Source organism: Dasypus novemcinctus, chromosome 2 (genome assembly GCF_030445035.2).
Source record: "Dasypus novemcinctus isolate mDasNov1 chromosome 2, mDasNov1.1.hap2, whole genome shotgun sequence".
Lineage (NCBI taxonomy): Eukaryota > Metazoa > Chordata > Mammalia > Cingulata > Dasypodidae > Dasypus > Dasypus novemcinctus.
The window spans coordinates 171,988,456-172,007,209 of NC_080674.1; positions in this window are offsets into that span (position 1 = coordinate 171,988,456).

Here is an 18,754-nt window from a genome sequence, read left to right on the forward strand (position 1 = left end):
CATGCGCAGTGCTGATGTGTGCAATGAGTGCCCTGCCACGCAGGGGTGTCCCCCGCGTAGGGAAGCCCCACGCGCAAGGAGTGCGCCCATAAGGAGAGCCGCCCAGCGCGAAAGAAAGCGCAGCCTGCCCAGGAATGGCGCCGCCCACACTTCCAGTGCTGCTGAGGACAACAGAAGCGGACAAAGAAACAAGACGCAGCAAATAGATACAGAGAACAGACAACCAGGGGAGGGGGGGGAATTAAATAAAATAAATAAATCTTTAAAAATAATAATAATAATACATCTAATTCTTTAAATTTCATAATGGATATATGAAGGTATATACGTATACCTTATCTATTATCAAATTCTCCAATGCCATGTTCTGTCCCTCTGGGAGGACAATTTCTGGCACACAATATCGGACATCCTTTCATGATTTGCTTTCCATGGTGGCAACTTTATGCTCATTCCATTTCTGAAAGGAGGGGTCTCTTTTCCTAGCTATTTTGTGCCCCAGTCCAAAGTTATGTGCTTCTCAGAGAAAAGTGATGTTCAAGAATTAGATTGTATGACAGAAGATACATGGCTAGGTTGGTAAATGAATTAGACATATACTCAGGTAAAGGTAAGTAACCTGAAAAGAAGACTAGGATACAAATATATGGCTTGGCAAAATTAGACATTTGGCAGAAGCCCATTATTGAAAGTTGGAATGACATCAGCTGAGAGCAAGGCCATCTTGGTACTGAGGGACATATGTGAGCTAATGAATGAGGCTCCTTCACTTCTAGCAGAAACAGCACTGATACCAGAATCTAGACCTAGACTGATCTTGAAAGTATGATTAGACTCTGTACATCACTTTAAGTAAATATGATGTGAATAGGGTGTAAGAGTATTGCTGTGGAAGGGAAAAGGTTTTGTGGTGGATGTGTGGGAGTGCTGTACATTATATATATGAATTGCTGTGGTCTAGGGCTTTTGTTAAGAGAAGTTCAATAATTAGGGGGAAAAAAAAAAAGATAGGATGTAGATTTTTTTCCAAGTCAACACGTATTCTATATCTAACCTTTAAACCCATCGCTATATGCCATTTTGCTTGTAAGGGATCCTGACATTATATTGGGCTTCAATTTTCAGGAAGTTCTGGATCACAGAGTGGTTCAACAATGGCAACTGAGGAATACTGGTATAGGATACTATTGACAGGTGATATATGGCTGACAGGGAGCTATACAGGACATATGTCCAGGGTGCATGGTAATGTTTGGATATACTCATAGTGGCAACAATTAAAAACTACAGCTGGGGGGGTACTGGGTTCCTGGCCGGTGGTGCTCTGTCGTGGTCCCTAGGGGAGCAGCGACAGTCTCCCAGGTGCAGCAGCAAGGACCGGGAAGGAATGAGGGTCCAACAGTGAGCCCCTGATGCTAATGACTATGCTTGTGAGCTGATATGCCTGAAATAAGAACAAGGCCTAGAGCAGCATTGTGCCTGGGAATTTCCTCCTGACAGCCTTCATGTTACTCAAATGTGGCCAGTCTCGAAGCCAAACTCAGCATGTAAATGCAATGCCTTCCCCCCAGCGTGGGACATGACACCCGGGGATGAGCCTCCCTGGCACCGAGGGATCACTATCAACTACCAACTGATGATGCAACTGGAGAATGACCTTGAATAGAAGGTTCAATGTGGATCAGCAGAATATCCCTGTCTACATAAAATAACATGACTTTAAAATGCTGTTTGACCTAATCTAAGGGGGGAATGGAAAGGAGAAATAAGTTTATATGGCTACGAGTCTCTAAAAAAGAGTCTGGAGGCTGTCAGAAGGATTGCCCTTATGCACAACTGAGCAGAGTCTAAGAGACAGATAAAGTAGATACAACCCCCAGGTTTTGGTTCCTTTGAGGGCTAAAGAGGCCCATGGGTGCTATGGTCATGGCAGATGGGGTTAACTGCCATGTCAGATGGCCCTTCTTTGGAGCTGGTGTTTATGCGTGATGAATCTGGACTCAGATGGGATCTTTCTTCATAAGACTTTCATGCTACTGTGCTGGAGTTGTAGTTGGTGTCGGGGTTTAAGATATATTTAGGGGATCTGAATCTCTGGACTGACAATGTGATAGCCAGGCCCTGAGCTTCAACAGACTCCAGCACCTACAATCTGATTTATTGGACTCACCTCACTCAGCTAAGATGGAGTTGAAGAAGGACAACCACCACACCATGGAGCCTAGAGTGCCTACAACTGAAAGCGAGAGGATTGCATCCAGTATCCATGAGGAATCTGAGCCTCTTCTTGACATAGAGGTGAAATGGACACAACCAATCCAATGTCCACAGAGAAAAGGTGGCATTGGAGTGGGAAAAGTGGACATGGTGGCTAATGGGTATGGGGAATGGCAGGAAGAGACGAGATGTGGAGGCGTCTTAGGGGCTTGGAGCTGCCCTGGATGGTGCTTCAGGGGCAATCACCGGACATTGTAAATCCTCACAGGGCCCACTGGATGGAATGGGGGAGAGTATGGGCCATGATGTGGACCATTGACCATGAGGTGCAGAGGTGCCCAGAGACATACTTACCAAATGCAATGGATGTGTCATGATGATGGGAATGAGTGTTGCTGGTGGGGGGAGTGGTGGGGTGGGGGTGGTGGGGTTGAAGGGGTCCTCATATATATTTTTTTAATGTAATATTTTTACAAAATCAATTTAAAAAAAAAGAAAGAAAGTATGATTAAAGAAAATTAGTTTGAACTGTGCTTAAGATGAATCATCCAGGTGTGCCAATGATTTTCCTTCTAAAGGTCTCTATTGAAAACACTTGCATTGGTACAGATGAGAGCCCTTGAGTTTGGGTAGCTGGGAAGATTCCTGGTGGTGGACAGATAAAATATATGCATACTCCATTTTGGGAGAAACAAGCTTAACAAACAAAAAACAGGTCTTGTTTGTTGTTGCTGTTGCTTACATCCACTTCCTTTGTCAATGCTTGTTTTCAAACTCTCCAGAGGATGGCAATTGGAGATACCTATACGGAATGGAAACAGGCACTTCGATTTTTGGTTGATGGATTTGTGGGTGAGACACCTGAAAGTCATTCTTTCCTTGATTTGGTAAAAGTGTAGTGGGAAGATGTGAGATGGGGAGAGAAAGGTAAAGTCAGAAGGTATGGGGAGTGGAAAAGTGTAAATCATTTATCAACCAATTAATCAGTAATGCAAAATAACTTTTTGGACACCAATTGTGCATTTTGAGGGATACCCAGAATTAGTTTCTGTATTCAAATGCTTATAATTTAGATTTGGAGTCAAGTACATCCAAGGGAATGTTAATAATGGGATAAAATAATTCAAATTAATGAAGGTAGATTCATAGAGATTCACACGAGAGTGGTAGTTTGTTCTCTCTCCCGCTTGAACTCCTGGTTTTTGAAGGAAGACCCTTGGTTTTTCATATACCAACCTTCATCTTACTTAAGGGTCATTTTTCCTTTCTCAGTTCACCTTTATTCTCTTTTGTTACTAAGGTGGATAATATTAATCATAGTAAAATTACTTAAATCAAAAGATATCTATTTGTATAATTAAATATATTTTCAAAGATTCATTGGCTACATGGAGACAGTTCATTGAAAAAACTATTGATAACCAAACCTAATTCTGATGTAAAATTTGATGACCAAGATAGTTTGGACAGAAGGCAAAACTAATTTATAAAAATAATCAATGATAATTCTTGATTTAAACAAAGAATGTTGAGAAGTTTGATAAACTTTAGTATCTAAATTTTATGTCATGCTATCCCTATTAAAATAGATCTGATTTCCTTAAAAACCCAAACAGCATCTACTAGTTTGTTTGTTTGTTTTCCAGGTATTCCCTGCATTATATTTTTGTTTCCCCAAAGAAATACTGATGTCTTTGATACCTTATGCAAGCCTCAGGCACTCATTTGCCTTGTGATCAGGTACCATGGGCATGCTTAGACTGGGCAGGATACCAAGGGGACAAAAGCACATTCCTCAGTATTAAACACAAAACACTCCATCCATGCAGCCCTGGCACCAGAGGATGAAATATCAATTATTACAAACATATTTCTGGGCTTTTAGAGGCACTACTCATTCTTTGATGTGGAATGGAAATTTGTGTTTTCAGAAGGGAGGGAGTTGGCCGGTGCTTTAGGATGAAAAGCATTGCATTAAAAATTTTCCCTACAAAGGAGATGTTGTATGTAAAGAGTACATGCAAAAGCTCCTGCGTTATTTAACCCATTTCTCTTAGGGTGGAAGGGGAAGCCCAGTTACATTTTTCAGTGAACCATATCCATTGACGATTGCTCTGATTTCATTGTACAAGAGGCTTAACAAACAGCCAACAAATTTCTGTTTTAGTGGAAAGCAGGGCATAACCTTCAGCAGTAAACCTCCTTCAATAAGAAACTATGTGCTTAGACTGCCAATTGCATTTAAATGTTGCAAACAGTCTAAGAAAATAGGATATCCGTGTACCATGTTCACACAGTCTCGGTGTCCTCTGAATTACCCCCATGGGGACAAGTTCCATGCACAAAAGCAATCACAAGCTGCCTGACCTTAGCTCCCTGTGTGTCTCTCTGGTTGATGCCATAGAGGCTGGAGAGAAAGTATTTGATGGTAAGATTATATATTTTTTCCTTTGAGGCATATAGGCATTTGAAATAAGCTCTTATTTAACTCACAGCTTTTATTACCTGTTGAGGGTAAAAACCAAAACAATTACATGGTTAACACAGCATATTATTTTAAAGATCATTTCCCTAATTGTAAAATAAAAATTGTGATCTGTATGAATCTGGGAAATAAAGAAGAGTATGAAGAATAGCCAGAAAATGTTACCCATAGTTCTACTAAGGGCATAGGTGTTTGCACATTTCCATGTATATATTCATATTCTGATAAATATGTACACATATTTATAGAGACATATCACTCTTTGTTCAGCTATCATTATATCATGGATATTTGCTCTTATTAACAAAAGTTCTTACAAAATTTAATTTTGAATTCTTTTATAATATGGTGGAACCAAATATATTTATCCATGAAAATATCTTTCCTAGAAGATCCTGACATCATTTCTTCCCATTTTTTTTTTTTTTTAGATTTCTATGGCATAGGCATAAAAGCGAGCATGGGATTAGGTCAATAATTTGTGTTCCTTTCATCCAGATACCCAGCTTGTTTCAGAAAGTGGCCTGATGAGAGTTATTTAGAACAAACAACAGATAGGTGAGAAGCCAGTCTGTCTTTCAGGGGGCTAGAAAATATCCCTACCCTACAAATGTCTTCCTTACTTGCTCCCCGGTAACTAAAGACTTTTACTTCCTAGTTTGAGTTTTTGACCTCTTGCTAAAATATAAATCCTTAAGGAAAGATACTATTTGAAGTTCCTTTCATCATTTCATTGTAAATACATTTCCGGGAAGTGGGTTTAGATACTTCCCTGTGTGATCACTGTCAAAAGGGACTAAGGAAAAAGGTAAAAGGGGTTGCAGCCTGGAGATAGCAAGAAAGGGGATTCCTCCGAAGGCCATCACAGAGGCTGAAACTTTGGTCTTCACAGGACATGGTGACCTCCTGAGGCATTTCTTCCCTTGGGCCAAACATAAATGGCTCTTTGCTAATAGGATGTTAGAAAGAGAAGAGAGAGGGCATAAAGGAGGACCTAGTTTGTTCTGTTTTATAGTAAGCAGAGCCAACTGCTGAGGCAATGACCTGCCTAAGTTATTTTGGCAACACAGTCTAATGGATTTCTCTTTGCTTGTATCATACGGAGAGTCCCATAATGGTTTGCTTTATTTCTTAAGCAGAAATACTACCTTTGCAGAATCAAGGGAAAATATGGTGTCAAATGTGATTTCTGTGACTGATTTCTATATAGGTCGATATGGAAACACATTATTTAATACAGTGTAGGTGAAGGAAGAGAAGAGTTGAAGCAAAAATTCACTGGTCCTTGATCTAGTTAAAAGCCTTTGTTCCAAACTGAATTTCTGTGGACTCATTCCTAACTCTGACCCTTAATCAGAGAGCATAATCAGAATGTAAGTATTCTGATTTTATATTCCAATATAAAATTTGGGATTAGAAGGTCACATGCATTATTGATTTTACATTTGTGAATTGTAAGGGAATTTTAAGAGGATGAGTGTTTTTTTTCCAAATTTGTAACTAATCTTTAAAATTATTTCTGTTACTCCTCTTTCACGAGTTGCCCTGACTTCCTTTGACAATGAGGCACTGTGTGCTAGACTTTGCCCTGCTGCTCCTTCTATCCAGAACACTTTCTTAACCTGCCACAGGACACTCGTCCTCGCTTACTTCAAGATGCTCAGAAGTCTTCTCAGTAAAGTCTTCTAGGGTCACTCTATTTAAAATTTCAACTCCATGTCTATACTTCCTGTCCCCGATCCTTGTTTTATTTTACTTGTTCGTACTTACCACCTTAAAATATGAGGTGCAAACTGCCAAAGGGCAGAGATTTTTGGTTGCTTTCTAACTCATACTGACCTACACTGAGAATACTGTCTGACACATAGTAATAATACATGTTGAATGTTATTAATATCAGCTATTATATAACTAGATAAATATAGAAATATACAGATCAGGTTTATTTTAGAAAACTACATATGATTGGGGAATCTAATAGAAGCAATGGCCAGGGACACTTGCCTAAAAACTTATACTGTATTTCCAGACTTAGAAAATAATTTAAAAATTAAGCAGACTACATTAATTTTAAACTGAATAATTTATCATCGACTTGGGCAATGGTAAAGACCAAAGTCCCTGAAGTCTTTCAACATTTGATATTTGCAAGATAAATTTTAGCTTTGAGAATATTTTTACTTTCAAACTATTTTCCCAATAACAAAAAAAGATAATTTTTCTTATGCTTTAAAGGGATCTAAAAGAAATTATGACTAGTCATAACTTATCTAGCCATTAACCAAGAACACCTAAAACAAAAAAAGAGAAAGACAGGAAAAAAGTTACATCTTTGAGAAAAATAACAGCCGTGTTGTCTCTGTATTTCATGGCATTTTTTTAGCAACCTCCCTCCCACCTGTGTTTATCTGCCTGTGTTTACTGTCAGAGGACAAAGACTCATAAAATTTGTTTTCAAAGATACATTATCTACCTTAACAATCAAATCTGAGGCATGAGTTGTTTTTTCTTTCCTTTTTTCCACTTCAAACATGACCTTTAATTACCAAATAAAACATCACACATTTCTCTCCTCTCGCTCCCTCCCTCCCTCCTTCCTCTCTCTTTCTCTCCTTCCTTCCCTCCTTCCTTCCTTCCTTCTTTCCTTCCTTTCTTCCTCCCTCCCTCCCTCCTTCCTTCCCCTTTCCCTCCTTCCTCCTTCTTTCTCTTCCTCCTTTCTCCCTCCCTTCCTCCTTTTCTTTCCTTCTTTCTCATTCTCTCTTCTTTTCCTTTTCTCCCACTATCCCTCCTGTCTCCTCTCCCCCATTCCCTTCTCTCTAATTTCCTGTCCCTTCTTTTATGTCTTTTTTTCCCATTCATCTATTCTGTATGTATGTATGTATGTATGTATGTAATTAGAAAAATCCTACTATTTGCAAAGCATTGTGCAAGACTTCGTGTTATCCAGAAGATAAATAAAACAGTCCTTTTTCTTAAGCAACTTACAGTTTAGAGGAGAGCACAACATAAAAACCCTGCTGTGTGTGCCTGGGCCCTGCCCAAAATCCCATGGTGTCCTTCACTTGTTGCTCTCTCAGTGGCCATCCCGATCCCTAAAGTTGTGAAGTGCACAATCTCTGTGGCCCTAAGTGGAGGCTGTACTGGAAACTGGTGAAAATAGGGAGGAGACCACAAGTGCTATTAGAGAGGTGTAATCAATGTGTTGTGAGAATAATTAATTCTGACTCAGTGTCTGGAGGGTGGGAAGGGGTGGATCTCAAACCAGTATGATGTGATTTCTTCCAAAGTCAGGGAAAAGATTTGATTTTAAAAGATTTCTACAGCAACTATGCATAAGATAAAGTTTGTATAGATCATTTCTAGTACGTTATCTTTGTTTTATTGATCAGGAAACTGATACCCAGAGAGAGGAAGTGGCATGTCCAAATTATAGGGCTGGTTAAATGCAGTGCAGTATTCTTGTTTATTATTAACTCATTAATTCATTTATTACATATTTTTAAGCCCCTACATTAAAGAGGAGGTCCAGAGTGTGTGGTGGTGCACATATAGTTGGGCTCTTTACTGTAACACACGTTGCATCATTCCTTGATTTTCACCCATTTGTCTCTAAACCCAGTTTCAACACTCTCCTAAACAGGGATCAATAACTGTTTTGCAAGATTATTTTGGTCTCCCTCTTTTTTTCTAATCAGAGTTGCAATCTAGAGTAAAAAGCTACACAATTAGAAATCATGTAAATAATGGCTTTTCTTCAGATATCCCTTATTCTAGGCAAAACAATTCCCATTTCTGATCTCAACAGTAGACAGTACATACTATTGCAGGTGCGGGGAGCAACCAGGTTTGCGTTTTGCTTTATTTCACTGAATCTAAGCAATCGCATATCATTTCACTGCTTTGTCTGGCTATATCTTGCCTCACCCAAAATATGATAGACTTACAGAAAAAAGGGTCATGGTTTATATTTAATAATTTGTAGTTTTCCTTGCAAATGGTAAGAACTTACCTGTTACACTGAATTGAAAATGCCATTTGAAAAATAAATGGAAATTTTCTTGTTAAATAAATTCATGTACTTGAAGAAAAGTAGTAACTAAAATGCTTGAAAGATTGTAGCTTTGGTATAGTGTGCTTAAAATCCATAGATATTATAAAAATATTAATTAAACATTTTTGTCAAACTGCAACAAGCCCTAATGTAAATATTTATATGACAATGGATCAACCTCAGACCCAAATTAACTCTAGTTTACTAGTCTACATCTGGAGTTCCAAAAGTTTCCATTATTTTCATGAATTTATCATGAGGAGATGAGAAAATATTGCATATGTGGATATTTATTTTGATCTTGACAACAAAAGTTAAAGAGAATGAGAAATAAATTTTAATGACATACACACGAGTAGTGAGATTATAGTCACAATTTTCCATGTTTTAGATTTATAAAACTTTTTGTCATTTTAGGTTGAGTATGAGTTGTTCTGTAAATAGGCAAAACAACTATTATTTTTAAAAAGTCATAATAATAATAATAACAACAAAATAAAACAATTGATTTCTCATAAGATGCCTTGCTAAGTTTTTTTATTTTTACCTATATATGACTTAGAGACAGATATAAAGAATCTGGAATACCTTGCAAAAAAATAGCATGAAATATTTAAAAATCCATAAATATCTAATGAACCATTTATTGAAGAAGCCAAATTTAGTGACTTACTTGTACACTGAAGGATTGCCAACCACCCACCATGCCCTGTGAAGTTTATAGGATACCGAAGTACCCCATGATCTGATTCAAGGGTCCAAGACTTCCATATTTTAATCTGGGTGAAATATAAAGCATAAGTAATAATTAGGCAGATGGCACGCATGTCCTTGGGTCTAGATTAAAAGCAAATCTGACGGTGGAGGCTTAACACCTCAGTATAAAGATAGCACTTAGAAACCTGTCAACACTACCATATTATTCACATGGGCACAAGGTGTATTGGGGACCAGGGGGAGAGTGGAGTGGGAAGAACAGCTCACATGATCCTCACTTTAAAATAATATGGTTGAGGGGGGAGGGACAAGATAGTGGCAGAGTAAGGAGCTCCAAGAGTCATTTCATCCTAAGGGCAATTAGTAATCACCCACAGCTATCTAAAGCACCAGTCTGGGGGACCCAGGGGACCAAAGGAGCATCCTGCAATATTCTTGAAGGAATAGAAGGAGACTTCCCATCTGCAGTGAAAATTCATAAATAGAGCATTCCACACTGCAGAGGCCAGTGCCTATCCTCCACTGGCAATGCAAGTTGCCTCAGGAGCTATTCTATGGCTGGAGTTGGAAGCTCCATTTCCCAAAATAAGAGTAGGAAGAGATGGTTGGGCACTGACTTCAGCTACTGATTAGTAAATTTGTCTGACTAAAGTATAATTCTAAGAACAGCTAAAGTTTGAACCTGTCCAAGTCAGAAGGAGGCCGGTAGCTGCCATTTTGACTCTGTCCCTGGCTTGAGGGGAAGCGGGGTGATTGAAAATCACCATGAGAGTACAGACCAGATCCTTCCACCCAGATTGGATTGCACCCCTAGCCTAGGCCCAGCCCAGGGAGGAAGCTGGGGAGACCTGGGCAACTGCAGGTGCTTACAGCCAGCATAGACTGGATAGTCAGACACCTGGGACTCTAGCCCCTCAATAAGATAGCAGGAGAACTGTGTTTCCTCAATTTCTTTGGGCAACTGCAAGCTCTTTCAGCCTGCACAGACTGATTTGTTGAGTGCCTGAGGCTCAACCTTGCCCTTTCCCCATATGATAAGAGATGGCTGATGTTTTCTTAGCCTCTCTGGGTAACTGCAGGCACTATTAGCTTGCACAAACTGGACTATTGGGCACCTGTGACTCCACACCCACTCTGATAGGACAAAAGGGGAGCAATGCTTCTCCAGTTTCTCTAGACAACTGCAGGTGATTTCAGCCTGCATTAACTGGCTTGTTGAGTGCCTTCAATTCCATTCCTGCATCCTGTCCACCATAGGATAGGATGGGCTGTTGTTTCTTCAGCTTCTTGGGGCAACTGAAGATATTTTTCAGTCTGTACATACTGGATACTTGAACACCTGTAGCTCCATCCTTGCTCCCAAAGCTGTGTTTCCTCAGCATCTTTGGGAAACTGCAAGTGCTTTCAGCCCACATGGACTAGTTTCTTGGGAACCTGTTGTCCTCTCCTCATCCCTTAAAGGGTAGAAGAGACAGTACTCCCTCAGTTCTCAAGGCAACTGCAGCACTTTTGGCTTGCACAGATTAGATTTTGGGGCACCCTGGCAGGGGAGTTCCATCTACCTAACCAACCAGTCATTTTTGACTTGCATGGCTTAGTTTGCTACTGACACCTGCAACTAGATCCCTATCCAACCAGGGGAGGAAGGGTACAAAACTTCTTCAGTCTCTCCAAGCAACTACAGATGGTCTTGGCCTGCACAACTTGGGTTAATACACACAACTGTGGCTCCATCTCTTCCCCTGGCAGAGGAAAAAAGAAGGAGAAGCTTCAACAGTTCCTGGGGCATTGAGGACATTTTCAGCCTCCACAGCTTATAGTACCAACTCCATCCTTAGCTCCTATCACACAATCAGTAGGGAGAAAGGGCAGGAAAGCCCTACACTAAAGACAAAAATTGTGGCCAGAATAAAAGCATCTAGTAAGCCAGATGCCAAGACTAAAGAAAAAATTACAACCCATACCAAGAAACAGGAAGATATGGCTCAAAAGGAACAAGATAAACCAGCAGATGACATAAAGGAGTTGAGACAATTAATCATAGAAGGCCAAACCTATCTCCTTAAAATTCAATGGCTAAAGAGATTAAGGATACTAAGAAGACACTGGGTGAGCACAAGGAAGAATTTGAAACTTACATATAAAAATAAGAAACCTTATGGAATGAAAGGCACAATAAGTGAAATTAAAAATACACTGGAGGCAAATAACAGCAGATTTGAGCAAGCAGAAGAAAGGATTAGTAAGCTTGAAGAAATGACCTCTGACAGCAAACATACAAAAGAATAGATAAAGAAAAGAATGGGAAAAATTAACAGCATATCAGGGAACTAAATGATGGCAAGAGACATGCAAACATACATGCCCCAGAAGGAGACTAGAAGGGAAAAGTAGCAGAAGGAATATTTGAAGAAATAATGGTAGAAATTTTCCCATTCCTATTGAAGGACAGAGATATCTATGTCAAAAAGCACAAAATACATCCATTGAAATACATTCAGATAGACCTACTCCAAGACACATACTAATCAGAATGTCAAATGCCAATGACAAAGAAATAATTCTGAGATCCTCAAGAAAAAAGCATTGTATCATATACAAGGGAAATCCAATAAGATTAAGTGCTGATTTCTCATCAGAAACCATGGAGGTAAAAAGGCAGTGGTATGATATATTTAAGACAAGCAAGAGAAAAAACTGCAAGCCAAGAATCTTATATCTGGCAATATTTTCCTTAAAAATTGAAAACAAGTTAAGAATACTCACGTATAAACAGAAACAGAGAATTTGCATCCAAGAGGTCAGCTTTTAGAGAATACCAAAAGCAGTGCTACAACATGAACAGAAAAGAAAGGAGAGAGGGGCCTGGAAGAAAGTTTAGAATGAAGATTTTATCAGTAAAAGAAACTAAAATTGTAAAAAGAGTGGTGAAAATAAATTATGACAGATAAAACCAAAGGCTAAAAATGGGTGATGTAAGAATTGCCTTTACAGTAATAACATTAAATGTTAATGGATTGAATTCCTCAATCCATTGACTCAGACTGATTAATGGATAAGAAAATATGATCTTAATCTATTTTCTATTTACTATTTTAAATTTAAATATTTGCAATTTAAATTTAAATATTCAAAATTTAAATGTACTATTCCCAAAGCAAGCAGAAGGAATGAAATAATGAAGATCAGAGCAGAAATAAATGAAGCTGGGAACAAAAACAATAGAGAGAATTAACAAAGTAAAAAATTGGTTCTTTGAGAAGATTTAAAATATCACAAACCCTTAGCCAGACTGACAACTATTAACAAAAGAGAAGATGCAAATACATTAAAAAAAAAGAAAACAGTGACATTATTACTACCTTACAGAAATTAAAGACTGTAAGATGATACTATGAACAACTGTATGCCAACAGCCTACACAGTGTAGATGAAATGAAAAAAATTCCTAAGAATGTATGAACAATGTACACTGACCCTGGAAGAAATAGAAGACCTCAGCCAACCAATCACAAGTAATGAGATTGAAACAGTCACCAAACAGCTCCCCAAAATGAAAAGCCAAGGGCCAGACAGTTTCACTGGTAAGTTCTACCAAAAAATCAAAGATTTAATATCAGTCTTACTCAAATTCTTTAAAAAAAATTGAACAAGAAAGAATGCTACCAAACTTATTCTATGAGGCCAACATCACCCTAATACCAAAGCAGATAAAGATATTATGAAAAGACACTGACCCATTTTCCTAATATGGTTGCAAAAATCTTCTGTGAAATACTTGCTAATTGAGTCCAACAACACATTAAAATTATTATTCTTCATGATCAAGTGAGTTTTATACTAGGCATGCAAGAGTGGTTCAACACAAGAAAATCAATCAGTGTAGTACACCACATAATAAATCAAAGAAGAAAAATAACATGATCATCTTGATTGATGCAGAAAAGGCATTTGACAAATACAGCACCCATTCTTGATAAAAATACTGCAAAAGGTAGGAATTGAAGGAAACTTTCTCAATATGATAAAGGCCATTATGAAAAACCCACAGCTAACACTGTACTCAATGGTGAAAGACTGAAAACTTTCCCATTGAGATTGGGAACAAGATCAGGATATACACTGTCACTACTGTTGTTCAATATTGAGGATACAGCTAGAGTAATCAAGCAAGAAAAAGAAATAAAAGGCATCAAAATATGAAAGGAAGAAGTAAAACTTTTGCTATTCACAGATGATATGATCCTATACTTGGATAGTCCAAAAAAATCTACAACAAAGTTGCTAGAGCTAATAAACAATTTCAGCAGAGTGACAGATACAAGGTATTACCCCAAAATCAGTAGTTTTTCTATACACAGTAATGCAGAATCTGAGGAGAAGTCAAGAAAAATATTTCATTAATAATGGCAACTAAAAGCATCAAATATTTATGAATAAACCTAACCAAGGACTTAAAGCACTTGTATTCAGAGAACTGCAATGTATTGCTGCTAAAAGAAATAATAAAAAAGACCTTAATAAATGGAAGAATATTCCATGCTCATTGATTGGAAGACTAAATATTGTTAAGATGTCCATTCTACCCCAATTTATATACAGATTCAATGAAATCCCAATAAAAGTTCAATCTAGCATTTTTTTAAAGAAATGGAAAACATAATTATAAAATTTATTTGAAAGGTTAAGGAATCCTGAATAGCCAGAAACATCTTAAAAAGGAAGAGTGATGATGAATGACCCCCACTTCCAGACTTTAAATCATATTACCTAGTCACAGTGGTAAAAACAGCATGACATTGGCACAAAGATAGGCACATAGACCAATGGAACCAAACTGATGGTTCAGAAACAGACCCTCATATCTATGGCCAAGTGATTTTTGACAAGGCTGTCATACCTACCCAACTGGTGCAGAACAGTTTATTCAACAAATGGTTCTGGGAGAACAGATATCCATATCCAAAAGAAAGAAAGAGGACCCCTATCTCACATATTATACAAAAATGAACTCAAAATGGATCAAAGACCTAAATATAAAAGCTAGAACCATAAAGCTTCTAGAAGAAAATGTAGGGAAACAACTTTAAGATCTGGTATTAGGTGATGGATTCTTAAACCTTACACTGAAACCATGAACACCAAAAGAAAACATGGGTAAATGGGACCTCCTCAAACTTAAATAATTTTGTGATTCAAAGGAATTTGCCAAGAAGGTTAAAAGGCAGCCCACTCAACGGAAGAAAATATTTGGAAATCAAATGTTCAATAAGGGTTTGATTTCCACTCTATATAAAGAGATCATATAACTCAACAATAATACAGCAAGGAATCCAGCACTAAAAAGGGCAAAAGACTTAAATAGACATTTCTCCAAAAAGGAGGTGAAAAACGCACATGAAAAACTCTTCAATGTCACTGGCTATTTGGGAAATACAAATCAAAACTACCATTAGATATCATCTCAGACCACATAGAACAGCCATTATTAAAAAAGAGAAAACAATAAGTGCTGAATAAGATGTGGAGAAATAGGAGCACTCCGTCACTGTTGGGACTGTAAAATGGTGCAACCTCTGTGAAAGACACTTTAACTGTTTTTCAGGAAGCTAAATATAGAAATGCTATATGATCCATAAATTCTTCTACTAGGAATATATAAAGAAGAACTGAAAACTGTTTGATTGGAGATTTGCACACCAATGTTCATAGTGGTATTATTCACAATTGCCTGCAGATGGAAACAACCCAAGTGTCAATCAACTGATAAATGGATAAACAAAATGTGGTATAAACATACAATGGAATACTATGCTGCTGTAAGAAGTAATGAAATTGGGACACATATGATACATGTATGAACCTTGAAGATAATATACTAAGTGAAACAAGCAAGACACAAAAGGACAAATATTGCATGGTCTCACCAATATGAACTAAAAGCAAAGAACAAATGCATGGAGTTAAAACCTAGGGTATAGATGTTTAGGAGATATGAGGAGGACCGAGAAGGGGTACTGATGTTTAATGCATGTAGAGGTTTTAATTAACTTAAATATAAAAGTGTGGAAATGTATAGAGTTGTTGGTAACACATTATAGTGGGTAGAACTAGCACAGTTGGTATATAAATTAAACTTAAAGGATAGCCTAGGGATGTAAATGTCAATTGAAAGAAAGCTAGACAATAATCTTGGAGCTGAAAATAACATAGTGAACCCAGAGATGGATGAGAATTGTATTTAATAGTGCAAATACAAAAATGTCCTTCTATGAATTACAACAAATATACATCTCTATTGCAAGGTGGTAAGAATGTGGAGAAGCATAGGAAAAATACAATTAATGTAATCTATGGACTGTAGTCAACAGCAATGCTCTAATATTCTTGCATCAATGCCAAAGATGTACTGTGTTAATAATAGGGGAGTATGGAAAAATGTACCAAATGTAGAGTATAGACCATAGTTAGTAGGAATAGTCTGATGACATTATCTCAATTTTTAACAAATGTTCTAGAACAAAACAGTGTGTTGGTGGAGGGGTGTTGTATGGGAATTCCACACATGTGCCTGATTGTTTTCTTAAGTTCACAACTTCTCTAATAAAAATATTTTTAAAAATAATAATATGGTTGAAAATATAAGTAACCCTGAGTTTAAAAATGTTCCATACTGGTTTCAAGAACCACCCCTCACTGCCTTTTCTACAAAGTGAAGAATTACATTACTGGAGAAACTGTAGACTCCTGTGGTTTAAAAGTTTGTTCAAAGTGTTGAAACTTCCAGAATCACGCTTAATCTTCTTTCTCCTGAGATATTATGCAAGTAAACATTAAAGAATAGCTGTAGGAAATGGTGTTAGAAGGTGCAACATGAGTGGAAAGCATCGTTCTCTTTTTATGTATTTGTTTTGAAGTAGCTAGACGGTGACATGGGGTTAGAATACCAACAATGTTTCTTTTTTGTTCATCAACCTTATAGTATTAATTCAGCATCTCATCAAGTAGGTGGTAGCTATAGGAAGACCTTTGTCAGGACATGGGGAGAAAAGCAGAATTCAGACAATTTTTAAAATGCACGTTTTGTCTTGCTAAGGCACAGTGACATATATCCCTCTGCTTTGACATTTATAAACTGCATAGAGTTTTACCTTACGTGGGTCAGACTCACACAAAATTTGAAGTTTTCTGTTTCATGTTGTGCCAGAATAAAACAACTAATGTAAACCATTTTGATGATAGATTGTTTCCTAAAAACACCCCAAGAACTCTGAGCTCTCAAGGTAAGAAAGTTATGAAAGGACATTTTCTTTCCACTCTTTCTTGCCACCAAATTTACTAAATTTCAGGAAGAAGAGTTGAGAGCCATGATTGTTATGACAAAACATCAAGCGTCATTATGTTAACTTTTAGTCATTCAAATGTTTTGACTACTCAACACCTAATATATTGGACAGATTGAGAAATTGGTAGTCAAGATTCTGGTTGGAGAATAAGAGAAATACTATATAACACCCTTTCTCTCAAGGAAGAAATCAATAAAGATTCAAAAGGGTGCCTGCATTGCTTATGACTGTCCTCAAAGACTATGACTTTGCCTGAGATACTCATCTATTGAAGTGATCCACATTTGCAAAGCTCAGAAATAGGTCACATGAATTCTAAAGAAACTGGTTCATCATTTATGGAACATATTATCAAATATGCAGAAGGCATCATATCATGGTGATCAAGGGCACAAACTCAAGTTCCCTAGGTTAAAACCCTGGTCAAGTGACCTTGGGCAAGTTTCTTATATTCTCTATACCTCAGTTTCCTTAACTGTTAAATGGAAATATTAATGGTACTTACCTCATAGTGTTGTCATGAGATAAAAGAAAGTTAATATTAGTAAAGTTCTTAGAACATTGCCTGGAAATAGTAACTGTTATAGTCAGTACGTTGAATAAATGATTGATCAGTGCTACATACTATAGCTCCCTCTTTCAAGTCTTAATGTATGATTATATTAAAAACTCCAAGAAGTCCTGCAACATCAGAGGTACTTAACAACTGTGCTGTGGTAACAAACGATCATAAAATTTCAATAGTTTACATAACAAACATTTAGTTCTCACTTTTATTATATGTGGGCTGGCTTCAAATACTGGATTTTCTACTCACCAGCTATGTGACCCTGGAAAGTTATTTAACTCCCTGTACATCAAGTTCCTCTTCTGTACAATGCAGATAATAATAGTATAAACACATCAGAGAGGGATTGTGAAGAATACAAGATGTTAGCACACACAGGATGCTTAGCATAGTAACTGGGACATTGTTAGCATACTATACATGCTAACTTTTATAATTAAAATTCTATTACCATTGAACTGATGAGGGAAAAATCTGAAAGAGATATGGTAATTTAAGCAAAAGTCATGCAGCTAGCAAATGATGGCTCATTTACTCATACTAGGGTTGGTTTGAATTTAAATCCCCTTAGATTTTTTATATAATATTAGTGGAAAATTCTTATATTGTTGGAAATATCTAGTTTTGCTAATGGCAAATATGGTCCAGGATTTGGAAAGAAGTCACTACTTCTTTCCTTTGTGTATTATAACTCAGTGAGATGTATAACTTGCCCCATTTAGATGCACAGTGAATGTGGAAGAGTACAAGATTGTATTAAGTAACCACTGCCCAACATTAGTGTAATTTTCTCTCTCCATCTTCCTTAATCCCTGGAGGCAGGATGGTGGATGGTTATTCATTGATTACTGATGATGTTTCATGTGTTAAATTGTATACTTCACTTAATTTCCAGAGCAACAAAACTGTAAAATAAGTCTTGGTATCTATAAATTTGAATCCTTAAGCATGCCAATATTGTACTTGCATTGGTACTTGCTAATGTTCTGTCTGTCATTAAATTTGCTTTACTCTATGGGTCTTTGCTAAAATGCTATTTCCTAAGAAAGACCTTTCTTTCTCAAACTGTGGTAAAGAGGCTCCACCTTGGTCATATCACTTAATACTCCTTAATATTGTTATATATAATCTGTATTCCCCAACATCAACAAAAGCTTCCTAAAGCAAAAAATAGTATCTGTATTGTTCACTGCTTAAATCCCAATGTCTACAACTCAACAGTGCTTGGCATATAGTTGAATGAATGAATGAATGAATCTGTGGATATATAATTGAATGAGGCTCAGCTATCCTTTAAGAAATGTGTCCAAGCACTCACAGCTTGCAAATTGTATAACTGGAATTTGAACTACAGCTTTGAGTCCAAACCC